Below are 18554 nucleotides of genomic sequence, written 5' to 3' on the forward strand. Positions count from 1 at the left end.
ACAAATCCATACCATGCGTAAGAAAATTCTGATATCTCTTTCAGACTCCCTAAAGGATTTTTCACATGGTTTTCTGTCCTTAACAAATCATTCTAGTATTTGCAAGAAGCTCACAATCTGTTCCCATTAAAATACCAGCTTACCTTCCAAGACATTAAAAGTAGAAAAAACCCCATAATGCTAACCAAGCAGTTACATTTTCAACCAAATTACATCATTTAACATTGTCAACACAAGATTTAACATTTCTGATGCAGTTCTTTCTGACCAAGGAAAAGAAAACTTTAAACTAAGCCTACTGAATATATTTATTTCTAACCGCCTTAGAGAAGCAGTCATTGAAATTCTCACAGAGGGCCTATTCCAGCCAAGAGGTTGTGCAGAAAAGGTTAGACTGAAATCGGTTTTAAAGGTATGTAGTAGTGAGGAACGTGCAATGTAAGAATGTAATAGTACAATAAAGTTGATTAATTGATAAAACAGAAGAAACCCCAAGCATTAGCAACCACAGTAAGTCAATAAAAGATTACAGCTAGCTCCATGGCAAACATAAATCAGCCCAAATCCAACACTGTGATTTCCCTTGCTTGCAAATCTGCCTCCTGACCTTGATAAACAGAGGGTACCACATTACCTACTGAGATAACGGATTAAATTTCAATCGGGCTTTTATTTATTAAAAAAAAACAACCACCATTTTTTTTAAAAAGAAAGTCTTTTATTCTTTTGATATTTTCTTTTAAATCTTTGACGTGTTTCTCCAATTTTTAAATCTTTATTACATTTATCTGATTAAGTCAAGCGCCTTGTGCTAGGGTGCAAAGCATCTCAGGGAAAGACCGAAACGGCTCTTTCAGAGCGGCGAACAGCAGGGAAAACACCGCCGTGAGGGCCGGGAAGGGGGAAAATGGTCTGAAAACGCGAATAAACCGCACGGGCCCAGGGGCTGCGGCGGGACCCGCCAGCGCCGCACTGTCCGCAAACCCCCGCCGGCGGCTCCGGCGGCCGCGCCCCCGCCGGGCCTCCCGCAACCCGCGGCCGCCCGCGCAGCCGGGGGGGTCCCCGCCGCCGCCGCCGCAGGCTCCGCGCACCTGGCGGCGACGCCCGGGCGGGGAGTGCCCGCCCCGCTCACGGCCGCCCTCCCGCCGCAGGGCTCCCGAGGCGCTTCCCCTCAGCCGGAGCCAGGCCCCGCCGTCCCCTGGCCCCGCGGCGGCCGGGCGGCGCGGGCTGTGCGGGGCCGAGGGGAGAAGGCGGCGGCCCCGGCCCTGAGGGGAGCGCGCCCCGCGCCGCCCGCCCGGGTGGGGGATGCGCCGCCCGCGCCGTTGCCAGGTCCTGCCGCTCGCGTCCTCGCGCAGGCAGACAGCGCGGGCCGCTCCCACCGCGAGCGGGGCGGGGGGAGACAGGCGGCTCGGGAGGGCTGGCCCCCGCCCCCGGTCAACCGGCCCCGCTCCGCGGACACCGCCCGCCTCCCCTCGGGCGCTCTCGTCGCACGTACCTGCGTGGGAGGGCCCAGCCGCCCCGCCCCGCCCGCCCGGCCGCCGGCGGTGCCCCCTCGCGGGGAATGGTATGTCCTAGCTCCCCGCCGTCGCCTCCCGCTCCTCCTCCCGCTAGTGCCCGGCTCGGATGCTGCCGCCCGGCAGAGCCCCGCCGCGCCGCCCGTGAGGCGCAGCACGCGCCGCCCGGCCTGGCCCCGCGGCACCTCCGCGCCGCCCGGGAGGACCGGAGCGCTCGAGGGCCTCCTGCCCCGACAGGTAACGGCCCGGGGGCGGCGGGCCCATCGCCCCCTCCCGCCCGCGCTTCGCCTTACCCGCGGCCCGCCGCCTCCCGCGCCCACGGGGGACAGGCTGCCGTCGGCTGGGAGCGCCGCCTCCGGGGAGCGCCGGCGGGGCCGCTGCCCGTCGTGATTCAGCACCGCCGCCCGCGAAGGAGTGCGGCGGGGAAGGGCAGCCCTGCACCAGGCCGGGGGCTGCGGGTGCCGGGCAGTGGGCAGGGGCGGGTTGGGCACCCGCGGGGGTGCGGGTCCCGCTCGGGCCGTGCTGGAGCGCGTTCTGCCGCCGGCCCGAGGCGATGCTCCGGGGGCGGGAGCGCAGGAGGGGCCGCCGGCCCCCGCCGCTTCTCGGGCGCGGGCTGCGGGAGGCGCTGCCCGCAGAATCGGGCCCGGCCCCGGGCGGCGGGGGCTGCGGCGGGGGCTGCGGCGCGGGTGCGGGCGGGACCGCGCGGGGATGGCGGCGGCGGGACCGCGCGGGGATGGCGGCAGCGGCCCCTCGGGCAGGGTCCTGAGGGCGGGGGCGGCCCCGCGCCTGTCGCGGTGCGGGGCGTGTGGAGCAGGAAGGCTGTTCAGGATTAAAGGTGTTAATTTTCTACACCCCCCACCACCCCCGCGTCCCCCCACCCCCCACCCCCAGCTCTGCATGCGAAGCCCATCATCCGTGCAGGTTGTACCTCGCGTACGGCCCGGTCTCTCCGGAGCCGGTTAGGGCTGAAATGGGATCGTCTGTCGGCAGTGGTACCCAGCGGAGGCTAAAATGTAGAACAAGTTAGATCTCTGGGGATGCGAGTCAAGTATTTTCCTGTGCTTTCTGCACTTAGTTGAAAGCCCGTAATCTCTGGGATCTTCTTGAATTTCTGCTATTGAAAACACATAATTGTAAGTGAAAGGGAAAAGCCAGGGATGCTGGAATTTGAACATACTGCTGAGCTCTGTGAAACTGATTTAAGGGCTTGATATTGATCGCCTTTGTACATTGCTTACGTATTTGCAGTTTGAGTACCAAAATTAGATTTTATTCCTTCTCAAAACCCAAAACCCCTAAACCAAACAAGCACACCCCCACACCCCACACCCTCCCCTCTGTTTCAGTATACTTTTCTGCCTAAATCCTTCATTAATTTTATGTACCAGGGTGTTAGTACCTGTCTTAATAATACCCAGAGAAATCCTGCTGGTTGCTTTCACAATTGAAGGACTAGAAGCACTTTTTTCTGTGGGAGTTGGTTGTCCCCCAAATTCTACAAAGTATCTCAAAATGTACAGTAATTTGGCATCAGTAGAAGCTTTTGTCCCTGTTTAAGTACTAGGATGTATTTTTTAATTGGAATAGGGTAGGTGTCAGTCCCACTTTGAAGAAAAAATGACAGAAGCAGTTGTTATGACAGGAGTTTTCCTATATGGTGAGTAAATATGACTGTAGTGACATATGGATGTATTATTTTGAAGCCAGATTCTCTGAAGACAAATGTAAAAATGTTTCAGAAAATTACATGAATTATTTCATCCAGAATGTGGCATTTCTTTTATAAGGAAAGAATGTGCTTTAACCTGTAGGTATCATAAGTATCGACAATATTGTGCAAGAAAGTCTAGAAAGATTGTTGTCAGGGTGTGGTATCTTTCTATATTTCTGATGGTTTGGATACATTCCACGTACTTCTAAAGGGATCTGCCCACCAGTTCGGGAGTGTTAGAAGAGGCCAGGAGACGAAGCCTGTCAGCAGTTACTCGGTAATTATTCCAGTAGTCTAGCAATCATTTTGGTAATCTGAGGCTCAGGTTTGCAATCAAATGAGGGTTTGTTCCCATGCCCTTCCAAAGCTGACAGTGTTAAATTGGCAGCATAGATTAAGCTGTGGACAAGTCTGAGGAACTGGGAGGCAAACTGGTCAACAAGCAGTTAGACATGAAACCATCTTGCATTCTTGTATATAGTCAGGATTTTTTCGAAGGTCTTTGTAATTCTGTATGTTGGTAATGAAAGCCATAGATATTTTTTTAAAGGTGAAATATGGCAGACTAATGTTGACTGCTGAATGTGCCTGCTCTGAATTGTCAGCATTAAGAAAGACTGAAATACAATTTCTTGATCTCCATTTGCGGATATTTATTACAAGTTTTAGAAACCTCTGTAGGAAACGTGTGGTAAATGAGTAATTTCTTGAACTTCCACATTTTCTAATGTTCTGACTTTTTTTTTTTCTTCTTTTTTTTTGCTCCCTATGTGTTAATGTTTTATTAAGGAGTATTTTTACATTTAATAGATACTTGCAGATGTATCATACAAATTGAGAATGCAGTATTAATTTAAGGATGGAAAAACTTAGAAAACCAAGAAAATTGGAATGAAAACATCTGAAATGGAAAAACTGATAACATTTCCCAAGCTACCTTCCATCTACTTTTATAAAGCTCCTGTCTTAACAAATGTGTATGCCAACATGTTGCAAGATGATTTTTTTATGTGTGTCACTAATGTTTTTTAGTTGTGTGCTATAATTTTATCAGTGTAAAGACTGCTTATTGAAACCAATGATGCTTATTTCTCATATATCTATAAGTTTCTTCAAACTTTTGGAAAATTTTGAGTTTTACTACTGCCTTGAAGTGTTGTGACTTTGGGGCCAATCCTAAATCATGAAGACACTGAATTGTATCTTTAGGCTTTGTATTGGTCTCTGAAGAAAAAGGTGAATGCATGTCAGTCTTTTACTTTTTTGATGAGGTATTTCCATTATCCAGAGTCGACCCAGTGACTCTGTAATGATCTGAGGGGGCAGGGAATAATTGTATTTTACTTAAAAGAGGGCTATAATTTATATGAAGATAACAGGAGTTCGTTTGTATGCGTTTGGAAAGATGCATACAAACTGTCAAGTTACAAAAATTCATTGCAGTTACCACAGCATACATATTGGAGGATACTAGCTGGATTTTGCTTTTCCCTGGTAAACTTTAGAATATTTAGCCTCAGATTCACTTTTATTTTCTACACACCTGGGAATTTAATTGGGGCCATTTGACTTCTTGTGGTAGGATTCAAATGGCCCTTATTAAGCATGTGGAAGCTCTTTAGAGCTCCATTAATGCTTACCTAAACCCCTGCCAGAATGGTACTTTGCAGCTACTCCTTTTGCAGACATTACGAGCTTCCTTCCAAGTTTACTGGAACCGATGAACCTTTTTAACATTAATATTTAAAATACTAATGTATTTTAAATTTAGAATGGAGTTCATTGATGTCTACTACACTGATGGGTAAAAGAATCATCTGTAATTGAGGATGGATACAGGAGAAAAAAAATGTTGTGACATACTGAATCAGTCAACCTTTAAATCTATTGGGTATTAGAGCAAATCTTCCAGTTTCACAGTAGCACCTCCCTTGGAGCCAGGAGCTCTTTCAGACCAGGAGGTTCCATAATGCCTTGATCTACAAGATACTCTTCTTCATGGTGGTGGATGAAGAAACCCACAGGTTCTGCAAGGGTTAGAGTCTTAGCTTTTTGCTTGTTCCCAATGTTCTTCCTTGCATTCTCTCTTAAATGTGCATACAGCTGTACAAACTAGTTTTAAAATACTACCACATTAATTTATACTCATTGGTTGACATTTTTGCTCTTGCCTTAATTTCCACATATCGGGAAACAAGCTCTAACGTAACAGACTATATTTTTGCTTTTGTGTTTTAAAGGACTAAATGAAGCGGGTGCAATCGTTCTTGCCCTCCATATCAGTTTTACTCACAATATAGGATCTGCAAAATGAAGAGCAACGTATGCATTTGTAACATTTCTTTTCCCAATGTTAAAAATATAAGTTTGAATAGTTTAAAATTTTTAAAATTCAGGCATTAATTTTAAAAATATCTTTGCTTCAAAGGCAATATTTAAGAATATAATTACATGTTTTTTGATGAGCATTCATTTCTGGGGACACAGAAACAGTACTGCCTTATGGAGAGCCCAAGTTAACAATAATGGAAGAATACAAAAAGATTCTGATTCTGATACATTCTGATTTAGGACTCACTTTTCACTTTCCTTTCTGTGGAGTGAGTGCCATGCCAATTCCCACTTATGCTTGTATTTGCTTTTGGAAGGGTTCCATATTGAAGTCTAATATGCACCACTGCTCAAATGCACCTTAGATGACTACATTACTGTTAATTGATAGAAAACCTGTCTGCCTAAAAGGATGGAAGTGCTTTACGCTGCAGTTCAGGAACCCCTTCTGGCCAGCAGTAGTAACAGTACTAACAGTCGCATAAGATGACAGATAAAATTAACTTTGTCATATATAATAAATGCTACAGAAAGAATTGAGTGGGGTGTGGGGTGTGGGCTTCAGTTAGACACAGTAATGTGTTGACAAGTTTATTTTCATCCTTGCTTAGTAGCAAAATGCTAAATATATTCTTCTTTGGTTACATTAAAGTATGTTTCCTTCCAACTTTGTCCTTGGGTTGACATGTGTTTGTTTTATTTTTAGCGTTTGAAAAGCAGCACAGTAATATCCCTATAGGGTGCAGTGGAAGCATTGGAGTATAGCATCAGAAAATGAAGTCAGATGCTTAATACTGAATTCATGTAGGTGAAGAAGCAAAGATCTAGATAGCACTAGATAGCATTTATGTTGGAAAAAAAAAAGTGGACTGACAGAGCAGAGGATTGTGAGATTTGATGGGAAAATTGCTCTTATTTGCTTGCTCAGAATGGAATTTTCTTGAAAAATACGGAATAGAACTATGCGATGGAAGCTTGCATTTTATTTGCATTTGTGGGTGGTTGTTGTGTATTTTGTGTCCACTGAACATGAAATTTCTGTGAATTTGTTGTATCATTTTGTTCTTCCAATCTTATCTTGGTGGTCTTGGGAATGGGAAAAATGTGGTAGAGGACTTTATATGAATTATTGATGGAAGAGATCTGAAAGATATGCAATTTATTCACCCAGGGAAAGAAACACTTTCTTTTATTACTTCTATTTTGTGTGGCTTTTTAGAGGGGTATAATATTAACCTAACTTTTTATTTTTATGTCATCCTGAAGTCTTTGAAAGACTAAATTACTAGTGAGCGTTAACAATTCGGCATTAAATTGAATAAAAGATTTTTTTGCTTAAAAGTGAACAAGAGTGATGTGAGAACATGGCTTTCGTACATTTTGTGCTGTTTTAACAATGGAAGCATTTGCTGAAAAGAATGTTTCTAAGGATGGTGAGGATATATTCAGTAAGAAAAATAAAGAGTTACTGCATGATGAGACAGGATTCAGTGCTGTTTCAGACTGTTGCAAGTCTTTAGTAGAGATGGGAATCCTGTAGGATATTGACCCAGAGCAGCATCCACAAGTGAAGAAATAGAAGAAAAGTGAACAATACAGAGTTAATTTGAAATTCTGGGCACCAGTTGAGAAATGATGTAGTTAATGACCCCAGGCAGTCACTTAAAAAAGCCTGCATATTACTTTCCTCTGTTGCCTCTAGGTACGAGAAAATATGAAAGGGCATTGTGGCCTTTCTGCCAAAAGCAACATTCAGGAATCCAAACACATATAGGAAGCAAGTCTTTGATATTTTCTGAGAAAATGAAATAAAATGTTATGAGAAATGAAAATAAAAAAGAAGATATTTTAATGAGTGGGTATTCAGGAATGTCTGATGCCGATAGTCAGCACTCCATTTAGTTTCATTGATAAAGAAGAAATACCTCTCAGTCAGTCATGGGACATGCATGCATGTTCCAGCTGTTTGAGGATGGTAGATTAATGGTCCAGTTGAGGCTGTCTCTGCAACAAATGGATGTAAGAAAATTGGAACCAAGACAGTATGAGGAGCTTGTGGGGAAATTGTGGGAAGAGATGTCAGGAGAGATGTCCTGATTCCACTCCCAGTTCTGTGCTTTCACAGGACATTGTGTCTCAGTTGGTTGCACTGAGTTTCTTCCTACAATTTCCCACTTTTTCAAAGTCCTTGAATTCACCTCTTCTTTGATTTTGGAAGATGTACCTTTCTAATCACGGCCCAAGTAGAGGCCTTAATCCTTGATGGGTTGCATTTTTTTGTTTGTTTGGTCATTTTTTGTTTGTCTTAAGTAGAGTGAAATTTTCATGCTGAACAACTTGGATGGGATTTGTCTCACTAAGTTTATATATCTACAATCCAGATACCTGTAGCAGCTGCTCACACTATTTGTAGGCTGTCTGTGAAGGCAGCCCAAGGAAACCAGCTCAAAATCTACATTGTAGGGCTCTACATTTATACAGATGAATCCACTGTTTTGTCTTTATATTTGAGGAACAAATGTGCTTGCTATGTCATCTTTGGGATTTCATTGCAGTGTTTTTCCCTGCTGATTTGTGTGAAAGGGGGAACCATACTTCTTATGAACTGGGAAAAATGGCAACAAACTGTTGCAGAGCTATTGAATTTTCAGGGCCTTATTTCATTGTACTTATGGTGCAAATATGCACGGTTTTTTTTATTTTCTATTTCACTTGAATGAGCAAACAAGGGAGACATTCTCTGTAGTTCAGAGAGAACATCGACTCTTACAATTTGTAGACTAAAGGGGGAAGAAGTAAGAGGAAATGTCTTTTATATGTATTGTAGCCTTTGCATGTTCGGCTCCCACCTTCATTCTACCTGTATATGTTCCTGAAGGATGGCACCACAGCTCATAGGAACTAAAAACACTTTATGTGACTATACCAGTCACGCTAGAATCTGGCTGTCTGCAATACCTTTGTCTTTGTAGGGCAGGTGTGACAGTAGTGGTGCAGCTGGTCTTGCCTGGCACATGCAATAGGCCTGACTGCTGTATAACTGACACAAGACAATGGAGTGTGGTTGATTTCTCCAGAGTTTTCTTCAGTTTTGTTTTGGTTTGTTTGTTTGTTTTTCCCCTGTGAGGAAAAATAATCCATTTGAACAAAAGAATATTTGAAACCTTTTATTGTCAGGTGGCCTCTGTGGTCCACAGTCCACCCTTATTAAAAGGTACTGAGCTGTCAGATCAGACCAATCTTTTCTTAATGAAAAAGAAAAATAATATGACAAAGATCTTGTGAAATGATGTCAGAAAACAATTTCTCATTGATATAAATTGACATTGTAAAACAAAAGAACCAAATTTAAGAAATGAGAATGGTTTCATAATGCTACAGAAAGAGTTATCCCAGGAAAAGAAGTAATATTTCTCTTTCCATCCCTTCACTTAAGATTTCATTTGGTTTAAAAATTGCTCTGTCAGTCCTGGCCTCACTGAAACCAAATAGGTTTGATTTCGAAACCCAAATCTCATTGGTCCAAGGCTGGAAGAGAATCATAACCATTTTTCATACAGTAAATTATGAACTATTCGTCTTCTTTAGCTTAACTTCTCTGCTACTATTTTATGTTATTCTGGTCCTGACCTCTTACTTCTACATTTAGAGAAATCATTGTTCTGGGTACAGTACCTCATGTCTCTGGTATAATTCCTTCCTAGTCACTGAGTCATTTTCTGTTTTTAGATTTGACTCTTCTTTAGCTTATTGTTATGACTAAATCCTACTGACTTTCTTCCCACGGTTCTTGTCACACTCTAAGTAAAGTGGGAAATAATGCATTCTTTTCTTATAATGTGTCTTGCCTTTCTCTTTTCACTTAAAACACAGGGAGAAGGTACCTAGAAAGGGTTAAGAAAGATCTAAAAAGGGCTGGGGATAGGCTAAATGAGAAGGAGCTGCTGCTGCAGCATGTATGTCCCTGGTATACCAACACTGCCTGAAACTGTATCAGCTGTCAATTATTGAAAGAAAAATCTGTTTCCAGGGGGCTGACTCTTCAGATAGTTTCAGCAATGCAACACTAGCGGTAAGTGATATCATTTTGCTACTTGTACTGCAGAATTATTTTAAATCTGTTTCCATATCAGTGGGAGGTCCTGGTACGGCCGTTTATTCTGCAGTATGTAATCTTGTCAGTTAATTTCATGATCAATAACAATTTTGCACTCTTATCAGTAATTTGTATGCAGAATAACTGGTTATATCTTCCTGCCATATGCTGCTGCTAAGGTGGTTTTTTTTGGGCTGTGTTCTGCTCCCCCTACCCTCACCTTGCTCTGTATTGCAGCCTAGGTTAATTGAAATACATTGCCTTTAGTTTGAATGCTTATGCATTTTGTCCATAGCATGTATTTTGGAATGAGTCCTTTTTCCAGGATTCTTGGTCCTTTTCTCCATTTTTTTGCTCTTTCTCATCCATCCTTGAGCTCGCACTTTGTTGTTCCTTACAATAGATAACTAGATTCAGGAGCATTTTTTGAATACAGTAATTCTTGACCCATAGCTAGACAAAATATGCTTCTGGAGAAGAGCATGAAGCTTTTCCTGTGGCGATGTATCTATATATCAGCTGCACAATATTCCCTATTTCTGAACCTGTGAATCCTACAAGAGCTATGAAATATGAAGCGCTGTTTCTGGACGGCCAAGCAGTTCTGAAAGTGATCATTGAAGCTTGTAATCTTTGTCAAGAAAGGGAGAAATTCAGAGGCAACTCAGTTATTTTTAGTTGTAATCTACTGTGATGAAGGTTTGATTTAAATGGACTGTAGTTGGGACCTGGATGATACATGGGTTAGTCTTGTTACCAAATGAGTTTGTGTCTTAATTATATGCCTGAATGGTGCTACTGGCAGGGCTGTTCTGGAACTGAAACATTGTGATACAAGGTCCACAAAAGTCAATAGAAATGTCTATATTTACTGCACTGGGCTACACAGAAGGTCCTGTTACAGAGGGCTTGATCTCATTTATGGTACAGACTTGAGAAAAATTTTGTACTTTGTGTACATTTCTTCTGAATGATGCAACTAGGAAATTTCCTGGAGAGAATCTCTTTCTTTGAGCCATCAAAGCAGCATAGAAAGTTGGGAAGAAGTTTCATATTTGTGTAATAATGTGCAGAGTCCTGGATCAATAACTAACTATGAATCCCAGTTTTTTCTCCATTTCTTTCTGTTTGGATTATTAATGGTCTTCTCCTTCATTCTCATCCGTACTAACATTTCGCGTTAAACATTTACTGAAAGAGTTGTTCTTCTGGTTAATAGGTATGTTGTAACTTTTCCATACCTTTTGTATTTATAAATGCTATTGGCTTGGCTTGGTGCATGTCTTTTTTCTATATCTGTGGTTATCAGGTAAATATGATACTCCCTGGCTACAAAAAATTCTTCTATAATATGAAGGGTGTGATGTGTCTGAGAGAGTCAGAAGCACAAAACAATGAACATTGTAATTTTCAGCCTAAGATAATATGATTATTAAAAGAAAGAGCATAGAGATCAGTTTTCAGTCCTGTTTTATTTTGGGTGGTGGTGGTGTGTATTGCTATTATATATAAGAAATAAATGTAGTTTTTTCTTTTGAATATTTGAAAACCTGTTAACTTTGCAGCCAGCATGTATTTGACTGTATAAGTTTATGCTTTTCTGCTTCATTAAGAATGCACCTTTAAAAAAATAGGAGATTAAGGCAAGGAAAAGTCAAATCAAGCCCTACTAAATGAATTGAATATTCTACTGCTCTAGCCTCTGGCTGAGGACTTTTTATTTAGTACATTTCTCAATCACAGCTCTTAATCAACACACAATGACTTTGTGTTTTTTGTTTGTTTGATTGGTTGGTTTTTTTTTCCCTTGGTTTTTAAAAACACACACTCCAGAGCCAATTGCTTTGAAGTGTTGCTTTTTGGGAGTTGACCAAGATGGATGAGGACAGGACTAAATGTGATATTGTTCCAAACTTGGAACTATGCTGCTGCTGTGATTAAAGTCATGAAGGCGAATACGCGTGCTTAGGGCAGTTATCACCTCAGATTTTGGAGTTATTTTCAACTACGTTAAAAGCTGAGATGCTATTGTCAGTATGGTCTCTGTAGCTCAGAGACAATGTATGATTACTCAATAAATAAACCGTTCAATACTACAGGGTTGCATCATTAATGCTGTACTTGTTCAGAAGGTACATTCTGATCCTATGAGTTCAAGCATATCCTGGAAAATTACTTTCTGGTAGGCTATTCTCATGCTTTCTTCTTTTAAGCACGAATTAAAGCTAGTGTATATGAAGTCTGATGCACTTTATTTTTCCTTCTTAGTTTTGGTATTCAAAGAATTCATTTTAGGGTCAATATTTCAAGCATGTTATTTTTCTAGGCTTTCTGACTACATTCTGTATTTCTTTACAGGTGAGCAGCATATACGCAAAATATTCCTGTAGTAGGATAGTGGAATCTCATTTCATTACTGATGAGGATAATGGCTCTATTTAGATCCCCTACAATAATAGATAAAAATAGCGTGACACAGAGGGTTTGGAGCCAATTGAGCTTTTTAAAGGAATATTTATAAATTGGGTCAGTTTCAGCTGGAGAAGCCTGGACTCACATCCTTTTGAAACTGTTGATTTTCTTCTGTTTTCCTTTGCAAAAATATTTTCAAATAAGTGGTACCCCATTGAGCCCCAAGTACTAAGCTGTGGGGAGGAAAGCATATTTTTGCTGATGTGTTTTGTAGCTGCTGGAGTTTCTGGCTGGTTTTATCAGCTGTTTGTAAAGTATTACTAGCACTGAGTGTTGGTTGCAGTAGTCTTAGTGATACTGTAGGCCAGCTATGAATATTTCTGATGTCATTTATTCTTTACCGAGAAGTATATGGCATAGTCATTATAATATTAGATATTAAATTTGATATTAAAATATTAGATAGAGGTCTACCAACCTTCATACAAGCCCACAAGTATTCCCAGTGGGAGCTGAGCAAATCGATCTATAGTTGGAAGTGTCAGCATAATACGAAAAACAATTCAGTGATCATGGAAGAGCACCTTTCTTGGACTTTCACAGTCAAGCAGACTTTGAGTAGATGTTTCTTGTGAGTGCACTTGGTAGCTTATTCAAGGCCTGATTTTTATTTGAAGTGTGCACATCAGGTGCTGAAACTGCAGGCTAACGACTGCCTGTTTATATTTCAGGCTGCTGTGGGCGTGTTGCTAAACTAGAAAACATTGTTATATGGCCACACTTGAATTAGGATGATGTAATCCTCAATTGGCGTCATCGTCAGCCATATGTGATGACTGTGGCCTGTGTCTAGAGATGCTGAAATAGATCTATGAATTGTAGGCCTGTAAAATATGAGATGAAGTGGGGCAGAATTCATGTGGGGCTAAGGGGGGTGGCTCTTGCAATACACAGAGGTATGTAGAAATTATTTTAATCATGTTTGTGTTCTTGTAACCCTGAACTTGAGGCTGTTTTCATGCCAAGCCAATGCCACCAACTTGAAGCAAGGGAGGGAGTATTTGATGTGTGAGGGGGAACCTTTTAAAGATATTCCTTTTGCATGGTTTTGCTTTTCTTCCTCAAGATCTTTAGTAAATCTCCCCTCAAGGGCTAATTATAATACAATGAATCATTGCAGATATTTCAGCTTCATTAAAGGATTAGTGCTTTTTCTGTTATACTAAGACAACTATGATGATACATGTGAAATATTAGATTGTCCTATCTTGTAGATATCTAAGATCTGTAGTTTTCACTAGAGAAGTAAATCTTTTGAGGAGTGAATGACAGAGAAAGAAAGGCATGGTTTAATTCCTGCAGCGATTAGTGTGTGGTGTACACAGTTTAAAACACCCTTTGATACGTGTTGGTGGATGTTGACATGCTGTAATGAAGAGCATGGATGGTGCACTGCGGAGTCAAAAGCAGAACAGAGATGTTCCCATAGGTGATACAACTCAATTCCTCTCCTAACTCTCTCATTTACCTTTTCCCCTACCAAACCCACACTCTTAATGTCACACTTAAGTGTTGCTGTTACATTTAATCATTATTGCGCATTATTATCTCTGTTTCTTTCATTAGCAGCCATGGCTGTCTCACCCCAAAGAGCATTGGCCCTTTGTGTGCGGCAGTCTGGCAGTCAGCATGGCTTCCTGCAGTTATGGTCCCCAACACAAATCAAACAATTGTCCTTCAGCTGTTTGTTTTGAAGGAATGATTCATTTGAGGTGACAGGGGTCCAGCCCTCCTATGGGTGGTAGGTATCATGCTGCTCAGCTGTTTCTTGCAGAGCTGATGTAGCCAATGCACTCTAATGTAGTGTATGTTTCTAGGCTGCTAATGCCTAGATGACTCCAACGCTATTTTAAATGAAGGTGGAATGATTGTTGGGGTTGCTGAGGTGGGTACTTAAAATAAATAGAGATGCATGTCCATTCAGCAGTGTTCAGTGGAACTTCCTGTGATCAGAGGCTGGGAATACTTTCTGTTCTGGAGTTGGTGAAATGCTGTCCTGCTGACAGATTTATGGTGTTATCAACACTTACTGAAGTGCTGAACAGTAGTATGAAACCTATGCATTGTCTGGGCTTTTTGCTGGCAGAGAGTAAAACATAAAAGCTGGTATTTTTTTTAGCAGCAAATGCCGCAGATATATATTTCTGAAATAAAGATTCTACTGTATAAAATCTTGGTTACACTTTGGGTTGTTTGGGCTATTTTGTCAATATTTTCCTTGCCATTGTGAATGCCAAATGATGTTTATTAAATTTACTTGCATTTCATTTATGAATTATTGATTTGTAAGTCATACAAGTTCTTTTCACTTACCTTTTCAATTAATGTATTTCCTATGTTTTACTGAACAAGAAAAAGGTTCAAGCATTGTCCTTTTTATTGGAGCCTTCTAATTCTGTCTTGCTTTCTTTCACGGCCCTCTTTCAAGATTCAGAATATAACTATGAAACTTTATAGTACTCAATTTGCTAACAGTCTGAAATATGTTATCGCATTAGAAAGGGCTTTCGAAGGGTGAGAATGAGCTGACAGTCACATTGTCTGCTGTGCTATGAAAGACACTTTGGAGGTCATTTTTTAAAGAGAAAATTGATCTTCAGCTTTGAAAGCTTTGACATTGATTTAAATTCGGCCAAGGATTTGAAGTTTCCCTTTGGAAAATGGATGAACACAAAAAGAAGCAATATTGCTTCAAGACAACACTGAAAAGAAAAAAATTGCTTCTGTGCCTAATTCTGATCTCTGTATATTGTGAATAAGAAATTATTAATTCCTGTGGAACTCTTGTCTTGTGACACTTCCACCATCTTAACAGCTTCTAATACCTTTTCTATTTTATGAACTGGGGATGTATACTTACCATTTCATAGACCTTTTGTGATAATAAACGATGAAAAAACTCAACCCAAAGCTGTAAAGTGTAAATTCGGGAAAAACCAAAAGAAAATCTCCTACAAACTGAGACTGCAAAGCTCCTGAGGCTCTGTGCCGACATGGGTGGCTGAGCTGCAGAGCTGGCACTGAAGGATCTGTTTTCTGACCAGACTCCAACAATTCAAGATAACACAACTTTTACGCACTCCAGCAAAAGATACAGGTTCACAACTGTGATGCAGACTCTATTTCGCATTGTGTTTTGAAGTTGTCCTGGAAGGGTCAGGATGGTTTATGCTTTCAGTATTACTAAGTAGACGCTGTAAAATTGTGTTTATTATATATAAGCGGCATTGCAGAAGGTTAAGACTGATTGGGGTCTCGAATGGGAAAGGGCAGCTGTAAGGTTAAACTCACACTAAAGTGACTGTAACTTACCGATGCAGAGGAAGAGTGCTGTTACCGTAGCTTGGTTTGGTTGTTTTGGTAGTTTGTTGGTTCGGAGAAATTTTAGAAGTTTTGGAAATGCTGGCCATTTAGATTATCTACTTCAGAGAACTGTTTTGCAGAACTGCATGATTCAAAAAGTTTTAAGTTGTGTAAATCATGCTGTTTGTATTCTTGTGTAGCTTGTTGCTATCCATTTGGGAAATCAAGCACCTGAGAACTCTCAACATTCATTCTGCCTGAAAGAACTGCTGAATAGACATCTCCTCTCGTTTGGTCGTGAAAGTGAAGGGTGTTGAAATTGATAGATTTCATTTGACTTCAGAATATTTTGAACGAAGCCCTAATGTGTATGCATCTTTAAGCCAGCTGACAGCCTTTTGAAAACAAGCTTATCACTTTGACACATTGAGCCTCAAAATGAGGATTACTTTTTGCATTTAGAATTTCTCTGTGAGAGTAAAGACTTAAAAACACCAAATTGTTCTTTTAGCATGATACAGTAAAACTGCTCAGCTACGCTTGCTTGTAGCAGGAACACTTCAACATACATTTTGTGAAGATGCATATTAAAAAAATTATGAAAGGATACGGGGCTTTTAGTTTTACAGTTTAATTACTGCAACTTGTTATTACCTTGCTATTTGAGGGTGGTACTGAAAAAGGCATTTTTCTCTATTATAATTTCTGTGAATGTCTTAAACTCATTTTGAATCTGCATTTTATAACTTAATTCCAGATCAGCAGTAGATTATAATTCTGTATTAACTGTAATAAAGAGCAGACTCCCCACTATAGTGCATCCAGACTTTCATGCTCAAGATGTAAGGAAGGAAAAAAAGTATTTTAAAGATTAGATTGACAGAACCAGAACTCAGATGTTTGCTAGGCCAATGCTTTGAAGGCTATTTTAACTTCTTTTTCATGTTTCTGTGAAATTTTTGTAATCTTAATTTTCCAGCTAATTGGGGAGTGAGGATTGCAGTGCTGTGGTGTTGTCCTTCCCTCCCTATGGTCATCTGCCAAGTTCTGTAACTGTATCTTCAGTGTGTCTCCGTTTCAGAGTGAAAGCTCCTTATGTCAGGAGCTTTGTGGATTTCTTCCCAGCTACTGTGCGTTTCCAGATCATTTTGACAGCACTAAGTAAATTGCACTAATGGGGTCAGAGGAAAGCAGTTTTCTAGTTTTGAAATCTATTTTAAAATATTCTACTGTTGGTGATTACTTACCTATACACAAAGAATGCAGGAAAGTAGAATAAACCTGACACATTTGTTTTTGTAGCATTTCACCTAGGTTAATAAGAAGATGCTTAAGAAATGTTATTTGTCTTTGAGAGGTCTTGCATGTGCCATGGCTTCAGATCTGCAGTCATGTTTTCAGTTCACGTGTGTAAATTTAAGTGCATGCATAGCCCTTGGAGCTTTTCAAACTGGTCACCAGTAGTGTCACAATAGCTAGAAGGAAGGAAGAGGTTCACATTAAAAACAGTACATGGGTGATAAAGTATTGTCTCTGCTTTGGAACGTGGAGTATTTTGATAGTAGATGATTCTACCATTCTTAATGCTTAAATCTATTAGATGAAATCTATTTTAAATGTGCATATGCAACCTAGTCTCTTTTTGTTAGGGTACTGGTACTTGACTTGAGAATCTAGTTGCATGACTTGATTTTAAGTTTGAATTTGACTCCCCCTTCTCTATTTTGATCTGATTAATTCAACCTTTTTCTGGGATGCTTACTCTGGGGGAAAAAAAAAAAAAGATTCTGATGGCAATTCCTTTTCAGAGGTTAAAAATAACCTTTTCAGCTCCACGCTGCACCAGGATGTAAAGTGAAGCATCATGAAAGGCAGAGGTCACTTGTGAGCAGTATAGAGCAAAAAACTTAGGAAATGAGAATAATTTGTTCAAAAATATTTCTCTATAATCTAGGCCAGAAGAATATTTTTCAGGCAATAAACAAACTTCTTATGATACACTTGATTTGTGAAAAAAAAAAAACAAAAAACAACTGCTCTTAATGTTTTATTTTCCACAACATATTATAACTTTTTATCAAGGAAACATGGATCATTTTGTTAACTATGAAACCACTTCTTCCCACTTTCCCCTGCTCCTCACGCAGACACCCTTGTACCTTTTCCAGACTGTTCCCTTAGATGGACTCAAGCATCTGCTTTGGCCCTGACTGTGTGTAAGACTTCACTCTCCAGCAAAAGTACTCTACCTCTGCTGTCCCTGGAGGAAAAAAGCTCCTTCCCTCTCTTCCCCCCTTTATTTTTTTCTTTTGTCTCTTTCTAGGACAGGATTGTGTGCGGTGTGTCTCTATGGCTGGCTTTCTCACACCTTTGCCAGGCAACAGTAAAGAAAACATCTAATCTATTCCCCCACTTAGAACAATTTTATTCAAAGTGCTTGTTTGTATAAGAATGTGCAAACCTGATGAAGATGCATTTATTTCCTCTTCACAATTCTTTCTCCATTTATAGGTTAGCCACTTTTGTTCAGCCACCCTTGAATCAGTGTGGGTGAGCAACAAACTTCGCCAATTTGTGTGTATTATGATTTCAGGAGAGAAATGATATATACAGCAGGAACTGAGATCCTTTTCTGTCTGAGTGTGAAATCAGCGATTCCTGCTAGCTGACTTGCTAAGGTTAAGCAAGCTCCATCAGTCCCAGTTTGGAAATAGAATACTTTCTTCCATGTTATTAAAAGCAATCTCATAGAAACAGGTTTTTAAGGTGGGTTACTAGAGAGATACCCTCTACATTGTTGTAGCCGAATGCAGGTTATAGGTTAGGTAATGCTTATTTTATAAGTAAAAACTTGTCACAGTTATAAGAACTGACTTGGAATTTGATGTAATTGTAATCCAGCAATGCTGCTGCCATTACTCTCGCATGATCCGCTGGGTCCTGCAATCCGCTTTGCCCTGTAACTGGCAATTCTGTCGTGGCAGCAGAGGCTGTCCATGCAGCGGTCTGCGCTGCGAGTCTGTTCCTTTCAGCGTGCCTGAGACAACTGTGCTCTGGCCTGCACGTAGGGCTGGACAATAATAACAAATCAAGAGATGTGAGCTAGGAAAAGGTGCCTGGGGAGGAC

General features: G+C 41.0%; 1 protein-coding gene across 6 annotated transcripts in view; it reads left to right on the forward strand.

Moving 5' to 3' along the window:
- The first annotated feature begins 723 nt into the window (after nt 1-723).
- Nucleotides 724-18554, forward strand: part of TTLL7 (tubulin tyrosine ligase like 7) — a 77166-nt gene continuing 59335 nt past the window's right edge. For 2 of the 6 annotated variants that reach the window (XR_008734774.1, XM_055725029.1), the window contains exon 1: nt 724-1751. The gene's annotated coding sequence lies outside the window, so the exon portion shown is untranslated. Of the gene's footprint in view, nt 1752-9429; nt 9629-18554 lie in introns of all 6 variants that reach the window. The other 4 variants (XM_055725025.1, XM_055725027.1, XM_055725026.1 and 1 more) reach the window with 3 other exon arrangements.

Source organism: Falco cherrug, chromosome 12 (genome assembly GCF_023634085.1).
Source record: "Falco cherrug isolate bFalChe1 chromosome 12, bFalChe1.pri, whole genome shotgun sequence".
In the NCBI taxonomy this organism is placed as follows: domain Eukaryota; kingdom Metazoa; phylum Chordata; class Aves; order Falconiformes; family Falconidae; genus Falco; species Falco cherrug.